The sequence below is a fragment of the Bidens hawaiensis genome, unplaced genomic scaffold, assembly GCF_021521415.1.
Source record: "Bidens hawaiensis isolate Kalapana, Puna unplaced genomic scaffold, B.hawaiensis_p1.1 tig00019386_1, whole genome shotgun sequence".
NCBI classification, from domain to species: domain Eukaryota; kingdom Viridiplantae; phylum Streptophyta; class Magnoliopsida; order Asterales; family Asteraceae; genus Bidens; species Bidens hawaiensis.
The window spans coordinates 381,346-387,444 of record NW_027492945.1 but is presented as its reverse complement, the minus strand read 5'-3'; the positions used below and the strand labels follow the sequence as shown (position 1 = coordinate 387,444).

Here is a 6,099-nt window from a genome sequence, read left to right as displayed (position 1 = left end):
ATTTAAATCAATGCGTAACCTTGACTCAGTGATCAATTTTTCATACATTAGCTTTTCATTATATAGTTGTTAATTTTTGTCAAACTTATAAACTAGAAAACTAATTAGTTATCATGTTTTATAACAAAATAAATACATTTAATGCATTATTATTATTATTATTATTAATAGACATATACGTGTATATAATATAAACTTACCGGACAAACTCAACAAATATCTACAAAGGATTAGGGATGAGATCGTACCGTACCTATACCCGAAAGTACCTGTACCTAAAATCTGGATACTCATACCCGAATTATATGGTACGGGTACAGGTACTTTGGGTACGGTACTCGCTTTATACTCCTTTGTTGTTTTTTTTTTAAATCTCCACTAAACTAGGTATCGGTAATGGTACGATGCCGACAATCAATTATCTATAATACCAAAACCGTAATACCAGAACTATAACCGTAATGCCGCAACCAAAACATAATACCAAAACTAAAAATGAAACAAATCAACCATAATATAAAATTCATTCAAAATCAAGTTATGAATACCAAAACATGCAAAGTATCAAATTTTTTTTATCAAAATCTATAAACCAAAATTAACTTATACAAAGAAAGTCAACATTCGTTTAATCTTCGCTAGTCATCTTTCCATTTTCCCTTTTTCCTTTTCTTTGTTTATTTTATCCTCAATTTCTATAGAAAAACAAGAGATAAAAATAATACATGTTATTTAATGATATACACAATTACACATACATGAAATAAAAATATACGAATACACAATATATAAATATACACATATAGATTGAGAATGAACTTATTCAACTAATATATATTATGTTTTGCAAATCTCGTTTGAAAGTTAAATCATGAGTGTTGGAAACCTAATAAAAGCCCCTGCATATTATAAACGGGTACCAACACCCGTAATACCCATACATGTACCCGAACGTACTCGTACCTATAATCAATAAATTTGGGTACCCATACCCGTACCCGATACACACGTACAGGTACGGATACAGGTACGGGTACGGGTTTTCAGGAAAAAAATCTCATCCCTTCAAAGGATCATCAAACCTCAATTGTGGATGTTGTTAGTTTCTCCTTGTGTTTCTTATTGGCTTTACCCATCTGTGCTTCCTCATCTCGTATGACTCAATGACCCAATCACCATGCTTACCATAAAGTAAGTTCCCCAAAACAATTCCAATTACAAACCCACTTCCAACTCCTAACAACATGATCACCCAATTAGTTTTATCACCTGGGAAGAAAGACCCACACTCAATGTTCTTCGGTGGAAGCGTTAGTGTCCTTAAAATTTGGCATTTCTTAGATAAAGGTGTTCCACACAAATCGGGATTACCCATGTAGGAGTTGTTCTCAAATGTAATTAATTGTTTCCCTTGAGGTATGGCCCCATGAAGATGATTGAATGACACATTAAAAACTTCAAGGAAACCAAGTTGTGACAATTCGTGAGGAATTTCCCCTGCTAGCTTGTTTTGGGAGAGATCCAAAGATTCAAGATTCTTTAAGATGGGAGGATACGACCTGTAAGATGGTTATTTGAAAGATTAATGGATTGAATCCCATGTAGATAATACAGTGATTCTGGGATCAACCCTTCAAATTTGTTACTAGAGAGATCAATAACTGTGAAGATGTTTAAAATACTAGGGTACTCCATCTTGACACCTTTGTTTGTTAGCGTCATCGAGTACCTCACTAGAAAATTAGACTTTGGGTCAATATGCAGATATATTTCCATAACAGAGGATTTTCTAACATTAAACGATTTCATTGCATTCCATGTTTGAAATAACTTTTGTTGCAGTTGTCCACTAAAACCATTGTTGGAAATGTCTATGATGCGTAACTTAAGGAATGGTGAGCCAATTGTAGCCGGACCTTGAATCACACCAAAAAACTTATTGGATTGTAAAATGAGAACTTGTAGTTTAGCAAGAGTTCCCAACCAAAATGGAAAGACGTCTTTGAAAGAGTTACCTCCAACATCGAGAAATTCTAATTTGGTGCAATTAGTCAATGATTTTGACAGTTGACCTGTAAATTGATTTTCACTCAAATCAATTTTCTTCACCAGACTTCTTTGAGTAAAGGCATTCATCATTGGCCCATGGAAGTTATTTCTTTTTAAATCCAAAACTTACAACAAACTGGCAAAGTTGCCTAAACATGGAGGAAGCATTCCAGTCATGTTGTTAGAAGACAAATCTAACACTTGAAGGGATTTCATTTCACATATCAGTGGTGGTATTTCACCGATTAGTTTATTGTTTGAGACATCGTAAATAACCGTGGTTAGCGGTGGAACTGGAATTCTTCCTTGTAGCTGATTATACGAGATCTTGAATTCTTCCAAACGAACCCATGGGAGAAAATGGGGTTGCCTATGAAATCCAGTGATTAAGTTGTTTGAAAGATCAAGAATCTGTAATGTTTCTTTGGTATTATTCAAAATCCACTCTGGGACAAGGCCGGTAATGTTGTTGTTGCTAAGAGTTAAGATTGCCAATTTTTTTTGGGAGTGCAAAAAGATTGGAAATTCTCTCAAGTTGCATGATGAGAGTCCTAGATAAATCAATTCTGGTAACACGGTCAGATTGGTGTAGTTGGTGTCGACTAATGATACTTTTTTATAACCTAACAACAAAACTCTGAGTTTGGTGAGTCCTACGAACGTACCAAGGTCCAGTCTGCCGCTAAAACTGTTATCTTCTAGGGTAAGCCATTCGAGACATTTGAAATTGGAAAACGAGCTTGAAATTTCTCCTTGTCTATGATAGTTAATTTGGTAAGGTTCATAAAAGAATATGGGATATGACCATAGATAGAATTTTGCCGCATTGTAACAGCACTAAGTTTGGTAAGATTCGAAAGAGAGGGCAGAATTTCATCATATATGTTGACATAAACTAGACTCAACACTTCAAGGTTTGTCAGTCGGCATAACCATTCATGTGTGCGTCCCTTTTCACAAACTTCCAAACCAACAGGGTTTGAAAGACGTCTTGGCAATGTAGGAACTAAGCCCATGAGCTCATCTTCACCAAGTATGAAGAGAGTCAGCCGGGTCATGTTAGAGAGAGAACGTGGGATGCATCCAGAGAAATAGCATGCATAAAGGGACAAGTATACCAAATGGTTTAGTTTGCTTATGGATTGTGGTATACTCCCAACAAAACTTGTGGCTCCCAGATCCAAATGCTCAAGTAAGGTGTTGTTTTGAAATTCAGGTAATGAACCAGTGAGGTTTGGGTTTTCGCTCATATCAAGATATTTGAGATTGGGTAAATGAAATATTTTTGACGGAAACCAATCTCGAAGCCGACAACCTTGAAGATCAATTGACCTCAAAGAAGAAAAGTTAGACAAGAAAGGAGGTATGAATGAATTGATGTCAACACCTGAGAGATGTAGTGTTTCGAGTTTAGTCAAGTTTTGCAGCAAAACCTCAAAACTAGTACTTGGAAGCTTTAGCGGATTCCATGACAGATCCAACAAACTCAACTGCATCAAGTGCGTGATTTTAATCGGGATTTGACCACTGAAGCTCGAATAAGATAGATCAAGGCTTCTTAGTTTCTTTAGACGAGCTATTTCAGATGGAATTTGCGATTCAACAAAGTCGTTCATAGAGAGATTAAGCATTTGAAGATGAACAAGGCTGAAGAGTGAACTATTGGACTTGATAGGTCCACGGAGAGAGCTTTGGCTCAAATCGAGCCCAATCACATGGCCCTTATTGCTACAAACTACACCATCCCACAAGCAACAATCAAAATCATGATCTGATGTGTTGCTTGTGATCTTCCTCCAAGAGTCAAGCTTTTGAAACCTTCCAGCATCAAATGAAGCATAAGGTCGATGTAGAAAGCTTTGCTTAAATTCAAACAATGCTGAACACTCTTTATGATGGCTTAATAATGAACTAATACACGGGCTAATGACTAATAAGTATACAAAGGAGATGATTTGCATGAAACTGAAAGCCATGAAGAAGTAGCTAGGTTTAATTTGATAACTTGATTATTTGTAGAAGTTACAGTTTTGTTTATATAGAGAGACTATTTTGTATATTAAACACTCAATCGTTACAAGATAAGAAATGAACGACGGAGAAAATGTGATGAAAGTAGTGGTGGGCTAGTAATTGATTGTGAACGATCATTCACTTACTTTGCTGAAGATTATTTTGTTATAATTGTAATTATATGTTGTATTTAATTTAGTTGTGGTTATAATACTTTGGTGGACTGATTCCAAACACTCTATGTGACTTCTTCCTCTTGTCTTTCTTGGTGTTTGAATATTATCAATCAAGATATCAATTGCAACTTGCTATCTAAAGTGAAGTGTCCATTTTAGCTCCTACGGATTATTTTTAACAGAACTTTTTTTATAAATAAACCTGGTCAATAAGAAAGTAGATACGATGAGACAATCGTACAAGCCAATCCAGAAAAGTAACCCCCAAAAAGTAAGTACAAAACTAGAAAAGAAAAACACACAGAAACAAATCACTCAAAGCAAAACAAAAAATAAAGTTGAAAATGAGTGAGACGATAGCAAACTCCCATGAACATGTCTCGTTTGTCCTGTTTGATTTGACTCATGATCTTGACCTTCTCGGTTTTCATAACCATCTTGGCCTTGATCTCCCCGGAACTTTTCTTGATCCATAGATGTGTTCTTCGGCTCCCCCGAAATCGACTATCTCTGTGACCCTGTCCCCGACCATTCACTCGGTCGTATGCAAACGCATTCCCACTCCTTTGGCTGCAATCCTGGTCATCTAATCGAGTGAGCATTAGTCATCTTGATCTTCTTAGTAAGCATCCTGTTCAATTCAACAAATCAAACCCTTAGGTCAGAACATAACTCGTTCAACAGAAAAAAACAAAATTCTGAATTAAATCCGCTTGTCCAACTCAATAAAAGAAGCAATCAATGGTGGTGGTCAAACCCTGCTTGGTTTGACTCTTGATAAACCCTAACTCGGTTACATCTAGATGAACCCTAACTCGGTTACATCTTGTTCACCCTCTATAATGCCTAACCACACTCGGTCGTATGAAAAAGCATGGGCGGATCTAGTTAATTGGGTATGGGTTCACAGAAACCCACTGAGTTTCGGATTTTATATAGAATGCCTATATAAAATATGATAGTAAACCCACATATAAATTGTAAGTGAACAAATAAGCAAAGTTGAACCATGGTTTAATGGTAAAAACCTTGCTTTATTATTGTGAGAACCCGGGTTCAATTCCCACTTGCAGTAGATTCTTTAATTTTTTTATAACTGATTACTTAGTCATTGGTATGTGTATCTTACTATCTTATGCTTGGCCCAACAACTTAGCTAGCATGCAAATCGGATTGCTATGTATTACATAGAAAGAGAGATAGGCTTAGCCTTTCTAAAAGAATGTTTTGGTCATTAATTTGAGGAAACAAATATGATCTTTAGTAAAATCCCATTCTTGGTACACTGAATCGACCTGAAACCGTCGAATTGAATCGAGCCATCGAAGCGACACGAGCAGTTAGAATGACCCGAACCGTAATACCAACCCGAACAGTGAACCCATTGAAAAATATTCCTAGATCTGCCACTGTGAAAACACATTACCACTCCTTTGGCTGCAATCCTGGTCATCTAATCGAGTGAGCATCAGTCATCTTGATCTTCTTAGTGAGCACCTGGTTCGATTCAACAAATCAAATCCTTAGGTCAGAAGATAAATCGTTCAAACCAAAAAAAAAAAACAAAACAAAACTCTGAATTAAATCCGCTTGTCCAACTCAATAAAATAAACAATCAATGGTGGTGGTCAAACCGTGCTTGTTTAACCAATAAAGAAATAAAACCTTTTTTTTCCTTAAATTGTCTCCTCACCAATCAAACCAACTTGTTTGATTTAATATTTCTTTTTCTTTCAATCGCAACATACACTTGTGTTTGACTTTTGTGTTTTCCCACTTTTTTCCTTATGATCGTAGAGCTACAAAAGTAAAACATCAAATTCCTTTTTACCTTTTAATAAATCCATACAATCACGTACTT

General features: G+C 35.9%; 1 pseudogene; it reads right to left on the bottom strand.

Annotated features, from left to right (window-relative positions):
- Window positions 1-1,099: 1,099 nt before the first annotated feature.
- Window positions 1,100-4,025, bottom strand: LOC143558262 (receptor-like protein 6; annotated as a pseudogene).
- Window positions 4,026-6,099: the final 2,074 nt, after the last annotated feature.